This window comes from Equus przewalskii, chromosome 27 (assembly GCF_037783145.1).
Source record: "Equus przewalskii isolate Varuska chromosome 27, EquPr2, whole genome shotgun sequence".
Classification (NCBI taxonomy): domain Eukaryota; kingdom Metazoa; phylum Chordata; class Mammalia; order Perissodactyla; family Equidae; genus Equus; species Equus przewalskii.
Window position 1 is genome coordinate 34072903 of NC_091857.1, and position 10677 is coordinate 34083579.

Consider the following 10677-nt stretch of genomic DNA (forward strand, 5'->3'; position numbering starts at 1 on the left):
GCTAAGGTCAGTTCACTGACCCAAGATTAACTTTTAGCAATTAAAATACCATTACTGTGTAAGTGAGACACATGTCGCCTCATAGATTATTTATGTCTGAGGGAGCTCCAGAGGGTGCTATAATGTAAAGATCTGGGAGAGTCTCGCTGTTCTTTGATTGTGATCACAAGTGCATGCAAGTCACCAGGTTTGCATCATCCTTGGTGATGGCCGTGTTTTTTACAGGGAAGACTAGAGAAGGTTTCCCATCTTCTCCGAAAAACTAAAATAAAGACATTGTTAACCTAGGAGACACACACACACTCACGCACATTCTCTCTCACGTACACACACTCTTATGCACTCACACACTCTCACCATATTCCAAGCCACCATGAGAAGGACAAAGCTGTGGCTTGATGTATTCAGTTTGAATATATGCTAAATTTCTCCAGCTTCTTTGTCCCTCATTACGCAGATCTGAATATAGTATACCAACTGTAATTGGGACAGATTAGAAGAGAACAGAACTATTGTCTCCTTTTTCTTAAAAATATAATTCTGCTCCTACAACTTAATTTAAAAGTAATTCCTGGATGCTTCATATTGTGTCTGATCTCCTATGACCTTTAGGTTGGGATTTTTAACCTTATTGCTATTGTTAAGCCACGTTTCACAAGTGACGTTCAGGGAGGTAGTTGGGCTCGGGACTCTGGCATAGGACATTCTGTCAATCTCTCTCCCTTCAGGTGAGTTCTCCTTTATCCCTCTCCTGTGCTCCAGACTCAAATTCACCTCCTAAACTCACAACTCCTTTTGTATTTCTAATTGATATCTACAGGATCGCCTGTTATAATTATTGCTCACCAACTGCCCGTGTGCTCATTTAGACAGAGCTCCTGACCACTGTGCTGAAGGAGGAAGTAACGGGTGTCCGTTCTAAGCCAAAGCTTATAAAAGCTCGTGCCTAACCTTCTCGCTTTCCCTACAAAGTGACCGTGGGTCCCTTGTCTTCCAGAAGCCCAGAAGCTTTGAGTGCTGGTGAGGTAATGAAATTTCTCATCATTTGAATAGTTTTATATGTGTCTATAGTCAAATATACTAAAATGCTTTATATTGAGCCTAATTGTTAACCATCATATATCTATCTGGTCTTTTAATAGTCACACATATAATGTGATTTATTCTTAGTAGAATATTTTAAATGAATATTGATATCTAATTAATGCCAAAGGAAGTTTTCTTCTCCAAATTGGAAATGTTTCTGGTGTAGGAGTTGGATACACGTATTAAGCAGTAGATGATTTCTTTGATTTGTTTTTGGATCTCCTCCGTTATGGCGAGAATTCCCCTGGACCTTTTTGACTGTCTACAAAGAGTCATGAATTACAAGAGCTTAAGGGTCAGCCTCTTTCACTTGTGATTATGATTCATCAATAGAAATGCTTTAGAGTAATGTTTTCCAGATTGATTAGCATCACATAAAAGACTTTATTAGGTTGTGGTCATCTAATTACGTCATGTAGTGTGAAGCATTGCTTGGGCAAAAAGGTGACAATTTCCAATTTTCTCAAATCGTTGGGTGTGATATTCTTTGACCTAAATAATTGCTCTCTACATCAGGAGAAACTAGGAAGAAAAGAAAATAAACTCAATACCTAGCTTATTATCCAAAGTTGCATCATCATATTTATTTGTGGACTGTCTATACAGAGTCCTCTTTTTTTATTTCTAGTCTATTGAAGATGATAGAACTGAATTTGCTGAATTGATGGGATAGATGAAATATGAGGAAAAGTAAACAATGACTTTTATTGGTTGTCTTTGAGGATCTTCATTGGGCCATTGCATAATGGCTAAAAACTGGTTAGGAATAGTGTTTTGGAAGATTAAACTTTGTAAGGCAGCCATCAGCGTTCTATATTTCCATCTCATTGTATTAGAATAAATTAATAACCTTATTCACCAAAGTAAGAGAACTACACTTATTGAGTATTTAATCACTCTTCATGTATGAACTCATTATTCTTCAGCAAATCATCTGGCTCTGCGGCCCGCTCATCCCAGCGGTGGTGATCTTGCTCCAGCTCCTTCCCCTGTTACACCTACCTTTCATGCATTGTCTCTGGCTGTCCTCCTGCTATGATGGGCAGCGTTGAGTCGTTGCTGTGAACATCATATGGCCACAAATCCTAAAATATTTACTCTCTGGCCTTTACAGAAAATGTTCGCCAACCTCTGGTTGAGGTAAAATTCATGGAGTCTAGAATGAAAATTGGTATTATTAGAGTCACTCTATTTCCTAGTTTCCATGAAATGCCAAAAGACTTTCCCCCATTATCTTTGACTTCTATAAATCTCAATTCAAAACAAATATGCTCCTTACCATGGAGCATATTGTTCCCAACTCATTCAAGCTTGTTTTGAGTTAAGAGAAGAGATAAATGTCTAATTACCACAGGGATGAATACTATGGGAATTTTCAAAAACATACAAGAAAAATACCATTAGATGGTAGCAGTTGTTTTAGGTTTAAGCCTGTGTAATCTAGGACCAGGGCAGGGGAAGAAGTTCTGATGCACATTCTTGGAAATAGGTTTTGAAAATGACTGAGTCATAAGACGGGCCATCCCAATTTGCCTTTACTGGAGAACAGGGAGCGTTGCCAAGAAGCTCTCAGCACCCTCCCTCTTTTCATTCCCCTAGACAAATTTAGCCTAATAAAAATGGCCTAATTCCCGCATCTATACTGTATTACTTTTCAGCTTTCTTTTTCCACTGAGAAAATAGAATAGTGATTTTTTTTGCTACTGCTTTAAAAAGTGAGTCTGATGGCAAACTCTAAAACTGAATGATTTTTCTTCTCTTAAAGTCATTTATAAATGATCTCCTCTTATGATCACAACTTTTGCATATTATTAGCAAAATATATGGTTTAAAAGGGTGTCTGGAAAATGAGGATGAGTTCCAGAGACTTCCACCACCTTGGTAGAAGGGGTATTCAGTGCAGCTCGGGAGGCCAGAGCTTGTTCAAGCTGGATCTTCTGAAGGGTCTGAAGAAACCCTGTGAAGACGGGCATGGAGCGATGGGTCTAAGGAAGAAGTTACCTGAAGGACAATGTCTCTCTGGAAAGGACTGCAAAGGATATCTAAGGATAGTTGGGGGACTCTTATCTTAAAAGTTCTCTCAAAGTAGGATCACAGCCACCTGCCTGGGGAGGTTTAGCTATAGATTTTCTTAGAGTCAGGGTAGGGATGCAGTGTTTGGGTGCTTTCAGTGGATGGCTCTGGATTAAGCCTTGGAAAACAGACCCAGCTGTCCAGATGTGTTGAATTTTTTTTTTTGAGAAAGATTAGCCCTGAGCTAACATCTGCTGCCAATCCTCCTCTTTTTGCTGAGGAAGACTGGCCCTGAGCTAACATCCGTGCCCATCTTCCTCTGCTTTATATGTGGGACGCCTAGCACAGCATGGCTTGCCAAGTGGTGCCCTGTCCGTACCCAGGATCCGAACCGGTGAACCCTGGGCCACCGAAGCAGAATGTGCGAACTTAACCGCTACGCCACCAGGCCAGCCTCAGATGTGTTGACTTTTTAACAAGAAGGTATAGATACACCTTGGCTCATCACCAATGGGAGAGACACGGTCCCTGTGTTGGAAGGTGACTACTGGAGTGGATTTAACTCTTTTTGTTGTTGTTGGTTTGTTTTATTTTTGAGCTTTTATTTATTTTTTTTAGGTAACATTGGTTTATAACATTATATAAATTTCAGGCGTACCTCATTATATTTAACTCCTAATGTCTCAGTTTCCTAGAACTGCTGTAACAAGTTACCACAAAGTGGGTAGCTTGAAATAACAGAAATTTATTCTCTCACAGTTCTGGAAACCAGAAGTCCAAGATCAAGGTGTCAGCAGGCTGGGTTCTGTTTTGAAGGTTCTGGAGGAGAACTTATTCCATAGCTCTCTCACCCTTCTGATGATGGCAGCAGTCCTTGGAAGTCCTTGGCCTGCAGATGCATTATTCTGATATCTGCTTCTGTTTTCACATGGCTTTCTCCTCTCTGTGTCTGTGACTGTGTCCAAATTTCCTTCTTCCTATAATGACACTGATCGATGGAATATGGCCGCCCTAATCTATTATGACCTCATTTTAACTTGATTATACCCACAGAGACTATTTCCAAACGAGGTCACAGTCATGGGTCCTGGAGGTTAGGACTTGAACATATGTGTTTTGGGGACACAGTTCTACCCACCACACTTAGCATGGCTTTGTCATGGAGGCCTCTGCTGGTGAGCCAGGCAGTTTATCCTATAGCTTCTGTAAAAGCCCCACACACATCGTATGCTGTGTGTGTTCGTGCCTCTGGGACCCAGTACAGTCCAGGAAGTCCCTCTCCCTTCTTCCCTGTGACAGCCTCTGTGTCCCTCTTTCCTTCAGTCTTCCCTGACTTCTTCCCCCCACAGAGCTGGCTCTGGGGTCTGACTGGAAGCCCCGAGCTGCCATCAGCTGATCTCTGTATGTTGCCCTCTTGACCTTAGAGAGAGCAGGGGAAGTGAAGGGTGGTTTGAAATTCTAAAGAGTTTGCTAAATGACTTCAAATCTTACCCCGTGGGTTGTGGTCTATATTTTGCAACAATTCAAAAAGGAAATCATGAGTGGTGGCAGAAAGTCTAGCACGTGTCTCCTGTGGAAGGATGCATTTGGGTTTCCACACTCTGAGTCTGAATGAGGATAAAGAAAGCTGGGAGGAGAGGCAGCTGCAGTGAGCATCGACAGAGTGTTCCAGAACCTGTGATGACTCCAAATGGCACAGCATACACAAGGACACCAAGCCATCAGTCAGCTCTTTACACAAGGCACTCAAGGAGAGAACAAAAGAAAGGTTGATTTAGAAACCCTAACCAGTGGATGAAGTCAGCTCCCCAGGCAAAGCCTGTGATGGGACAATGTGAGGAGAGTTGCTGTAGCCTTGTCCTTCAAAGAAGAAAGAACGACCTTAAATTCTAGACTAATTAAAAGTTGGGATCTAGAACCAGCCCTGATGGCTTAGTGGTTAAGTTAGGCACACTCTGGCAGCCTGGCTTTGGTTCCTGGGTACAGAACCACACCACTCACACATCAGTAGCCATGCTGTGGCAGTGGCTCACACAGAAGAACCAGAAGAACTTATGGCTATATGCAACTATGTACTGGGGATTTGGGGGGTAAAAAGGAAGAAAAAAAGGAGGAAAATTGGCAACAGGTGCTAGCTTAGGGCAAATCTTCCCCTGCAAAAAATAAAAATAAAAATAATAAAAATAACTGCTTTAAATATCAACATTAAAAAAAATTGGGGACCTGGAAGCTGGTGTAAGCTCAGCTCTACCACTTATCGACCGTGGCTTTTGGAAAGGAGCTGGTGGAGATCTGCCACAGGCACCTCACATTATAAATGGAGTAAATGTAGAGAAAGGTCTCACCAGGGGGTCACTGTGGGAATGGGACTCCCTGAGTGGGAACCCCTTAGAGCTCTTTCTTTCCTCTTGCTGCCTCATTTCACAGGAAGAGCTGGGGAGGCCACGGACCTGAAACTCCTGCTTCATCACACCCATCTCGATTCTTAGGGTAAAACAATAAATAGCAAGGCAGCATTAAACAGAATGCTTTTTAAAGTTGAAAAATGAGAAATGCAGACTAAGCATTTATTGGATTCCATGGAAACTAAAACACAACCAACCCAAACCAAACAAGTGGAAAACAAAAAACTAGACCACCCACCAGTTCCTTCCTTGACCCCATCACCAAGCAAACAACATGAAGTTAATTATGCTGACGTCAACCTGTGTTTGAAAAACTGAATTCAACCAGATGGGTTAGCAAGTAGACTGAGCCTGTGAATGTTACCCTTGAATCAGCCTGACCTGCTGCCCACTCTGTTCTTTCTCATCTGTGAAATGGGCCTGAAAGAGGTGTTGGCCTCACAGGGCTTTTGTGCAGGTGAAATGAGACACGCACAGAGCTCTGAGAGTGTTGCTTGGCCCATAGTGAATACGTATTGTTGTGGTGGTTGTTATTAAGTGGAAAATCTCTTTATATTCCTCACATGTCCCAGACCCTCTTATTTAAAGGATTCCTACCCACACTTCATTTATTACATTTGTTTTACACACTGTAAAGGCAATATTGGCTCTCAGTGAAAAATCAGGAAACATAAATATAAAAACAATTGTGCATATGCACGGTTCTTTTTGTTGTATTTTATTTTAACCTTTTAAAAATGCATAGACATTATTTTTATAAAATTGGGATCTTATGACTATTTGGCGTGCCCATTTTAGAATTCAGTATTATGTTCTGAAAAATTTTCTCGGTCATGAAAAATCCTTTGAAAATAAGCATGATTTGACGCATTCACAGGGAGGACCCATATGAAGATGAGGCAGAGATCAGGCTGATTCAGCTACCAGCCAAGGAACAGAAGCTAGGGGAGAGACTGGAACAGAGTCTCCCTCACAGCCCTCGGAAGGAACCAGTCCTGCCCATCCCTTGATCCAGGATTTGTAGCCTCCAGAAGTATTTTGGTTCAAGGATAACAGTACAGCACAAGATCACTTGAACACCATGATGATGGGGCCTCCTAAGCACTGAATGGATGAGGCATCGCGTTAACCTCTCTGTCAATGACTTCAGGTATTATCTGTGATACTGTCTGTCCAGTGCACACCAACCAAGAAAGTAGACACTAAGTTAGCGCGTTCTTTATCTTCTGTCTTCCTCTCAACGTAGACAGCTTTTATAACTAGAGGATCACACAATCAAACATAACAACAAATAAGCAAGCAGATGATCAAAACCAAGAATTGCCAGAGGTTTGGAAGGGAACATCTGGATGATTTGGAGAACCCTGATGAGAGAGAGAATTTTGTGGCGGGTCCCGTTGCATTTTTCTTTTTTCCACATGACTTGATGACTGTTTAAAATTCCATACTCTCCCTCTTTCTGCCTCCTCTGATGTGAATCCGTAGTCAAATATGATGTATGCGTCTTTCTGAGCTTTTTAGTCTTTTCCACTCTGTCCTATAGAGGTTTTACATATCTTCCACAGATGTCTGGATATTTGATTGTTTTTTATTAATACATTTAAATTTTATTTTGAATCTCTTCATTACTCATATATAGAAATACAATTGAACTTATATATTCAAATATATATATATGTATATCTCCAGCAGATCTTTAAAGATTACCAATCCTATTAAATTATCTGTAGACTTATTTGGATTTTTTACTCATCTTATCATCTGTGATTAAGGAGGATTTTATTTCTTACTGCACCATTCTTAAAGCTTTCATTTCTTTCTCTTGTCTTAATGCAGTGGATGAGACTCCCAGTAGGATGCTGAATAGAAATTGCAACAGTGGACACACAAGTGTTCTGGATCCCAAAACAAACTTTTCAATCATTTATCATTAGGTGGTTCATAGAAACACTTCATCAGGAAAAAAAGATGCTGCCTTCTTTTGCTAATTTACCGTTACTTTTTTTTTAATGACTTGATATCTATTTCATTGAGAGTTTTTTTCAGCATCTGCTGAGATGATCATACTATTCTTTTTACATATTGATGTGGTCGATTACATTAGTTGATATACAATTGTTAAATTGAATTGTCAGTCCTCAAATAAACCAATTTGTTCATGATGTATTAAAAAAATAAGCAAGATTTTCATCGTTGCGTCGTATTCCACTTTGTAGATTAGTGTTTCTCAAACTTGAGCGTGCCTACAAATCCTCTGGGGTCTTATTAACATAGACATGCTGGTTCACTAGGTTTGGGCTGGGGCCAGAGATTCTGCATCCAGTACCTCTGTGATCCTGAAGCTGGTCCATAGACCACACTTTGAGAAGCAAGCCTATAGATATAACATAATTAATGTAAATAATCATTTATTAATAGATATACCAATTTAAACTCTTTTTGGCTCTTTTAATAACTCTCTGATGAGTCTTATGTTTAAATCTTTTGCTAATTTTCTGGACATGAAATTGGTAGTTCAAAAACTCTTAAAACTTATTGTCCCATACTTCTGATAAAGGATGTGTACATTATGATCCCACCAACAATATTAAGAACTCCTCTACCCAGCAACTGGAAAGCTTCTAGAAGCTGACTATAAGTCCTTCTGTTTGTAAGTCCCCAGCGATATTAGTTTTCTATTATTAGTTTTCTATTGCTGCATAATAAATTATCACAAACTTATCAGCTTAAATCAATGTGCATTTATTAGCTTGCAGTTCTGGAGGTCAGAGGTCACACACTGTGGCTGGATTCTCTGCTTAGAGTCTCATGAGGTCAAAATCAAGGTGTTGGCATGACTGGGCTTTTGAATAGGGGCTCTGGGAAAGAATTTGTTTCCAAGCTCATTCAGGTTGTTGGCAGAATTCAGTTCCTTGGGACTGAGGCACTGAGGTGGCCATTTCCTTGCTGGCTGTGGGACAGGCTCTATCCTTAACTCCTACAGGCCACCTGCATTCCTTCTCATGTAGCCCCTCCATCTTCAAAACAGCCATGATTGGTGAGTCCTTCTTGTACTTTGAATTTCTCATACTTTCAACACTATCAGTTGGAGAAAATCCTCTGCTTTTAACAGCTTCCAGGGTTACGTTGGGCCCCCTGGGATAACCCAGATAATCTTTCAGTTTTAAGCTCAACTGTGCCATGTAACATAACATGATCATTGAAGTGACTATCTCATCACATTCGCAGGCTCTGGGGAGTAGAGTAGGGCATCTTTGGGGGGTCCATTTAGAAATTCTGCCTACCATACCATCCACGTAAAATTTGCCATTTTCTTTTCACTTTCTCTACTTTAACTGGTTCTATTCCTCCACAATAATTTAATGCCTCTGCATTCCAACATTTTCAATCTTGTTTTTGCTTTTGTATTTATCTGACCTGTTGGGGCTGATGACGGTTCTAAAGCACTCAAAATAAGAACGGAAACTCAGCAAACAGATTATAAGCTAAAAATTGATTTAATGACCAGGACCATCACTGTTCTGTACCCTTGCTAACAGTCTTTAGTAGTGAGCAAATTGATGAGATTTTGCTCTGGGGTTTAATTCTTCTATTTAATTTTGAAGGTTCATTAAGGTGAAAGTTTATGCATAGGATGAAAGATCATTTTCTCAGTCTGCCTGGGATCTGATTTGTTTCAGATGAATGACAGTTCCAGATTTTTGGTAATCCAAAATAGTGAACTCATTGATTCTGTTACCCACAAAATCATACAAACGCCCAAGGAAACGTTGTCTGTTAGGATTCAGGCCGTGCTGTCTTGACATCCCCAACTGGAGGTGGCATCACCTCATGCCACTCACTAGAAAAAAGTTCCTCATTGGTAAGAAAGCCATGCTTTTCTGAATGCAAGATTATAAAATTCTCTTTGAAATAGTTCTGTTAGCTAGACATATTTGTTTTGGCTTCCAGACAAGAAGGAGCTTCTCCATAAAAGTGTCTCTATTCTATCACAATTTCACCAACTGTTGAAATTATGACTGAAAGAAACTTTGTTAGTTTGATAGATGATAAATGATCTCTCAATTTGAGTGAGGCAGAACATTTTACGCTAAGCTAGTAATTTATATTCCCAATTCTGATTCTGTTCTTGTCTGTTTTTCACTGGATTGTAACCACTTTATATATTCAGTGTATTAACATTGTATCTGTGATATTTCTGACATACATCTTGTCTCATTTTTTTTTTCTTTTTTTACATATGGAGGTTTCTAATTTTTTTGAAATAATTTTTTTCATTTGTGACTACTCCAATCATTTTTTTCTGCTCAGAAGATCAGGTACATTTTCCCCAGGCTTTTCATTATTGGCATTTTTTTTAATCCACTAGGAATTTTTTTGGAGTATGGTATGAAGATTTTTTTCCTACATTTTTTTCTCTGAATACTTTACTGTTATTCTAAACAACTTATCAAATAATTATGTTTCTGTCCGCAATGATTTTTATGCCATCTTATAAAATATACTGAATTCTCCATTATATATTCAGAACTACTTAAGGATGTCTATTTTGTTCCATTGATCTGTCTGCTGATTCTTCAGCCAGAATCATTACTCGTTAGGTTGTAACTTTATAAATATTCTCAAATATCTGATAGAATATAAGAATCATTCTTCACTATTTTTTGTTTTTCAAAAACTACTCATTTTTCCAGATGAACTTGAGAATCAGTTTTCAAGTTCCATTTAAAAAATTCTATTACATTGAACATATGAATTGATTTGGAGAGTTGATGTGTTTACTATGTTGAGTCTTTCCATCCAGAAATATAAAGAACCTATGTAGTTACTTAAATCTTTTTGTGTCCTTCCATAAAGTTTAAACATTTTCCTCATATGAGTCATAGATTCCTTATTAATTTATATTAATAGATTTGTTATTAATTATTGATATTTTAAGGTTTTTGGCTATTATGACTGAAATCTTTTCCCAATCATGTTTTTGAATTGCTTATTAATGATGTGTAGGTAAGCAATTGATTGTAGAAATTTCTTTTGTATCACATGTTTATCTTTTGTATTCCTTTCTCTGTATTGACAAAAGAAAAAGACTAATTCCTGCTCTTCTGTTAAACATAAATCGAGTCGTAACCCTGCAGATTCTCCACTCCGGGATGTGTTTCTGTTTTCAGGT

The 10677-nt window shown here is 39.0% G+C and overlaps 1 long non-coding RNA gene across 1 annotated transcript; it reads left to right on the top strand.

Moving 5' to 3' along the window:
- The first annotated feature begins 869 nt into the window (after positions 1 to 869).
- On the top strand, positions 870 to 10378 carry LOC139079962 (uncharacterized). Its single transcript, XR_011534019.1, has 2 exons — positions 870 to 1025; positions 6382 to 10378. It is a non-coding gene; the product is annotated as an uncharacterized lncRNA (long non-coding RNA).
- The last annotated feature ends 299 nt before the right edge of the window (positions 10379 to 10677 follow it).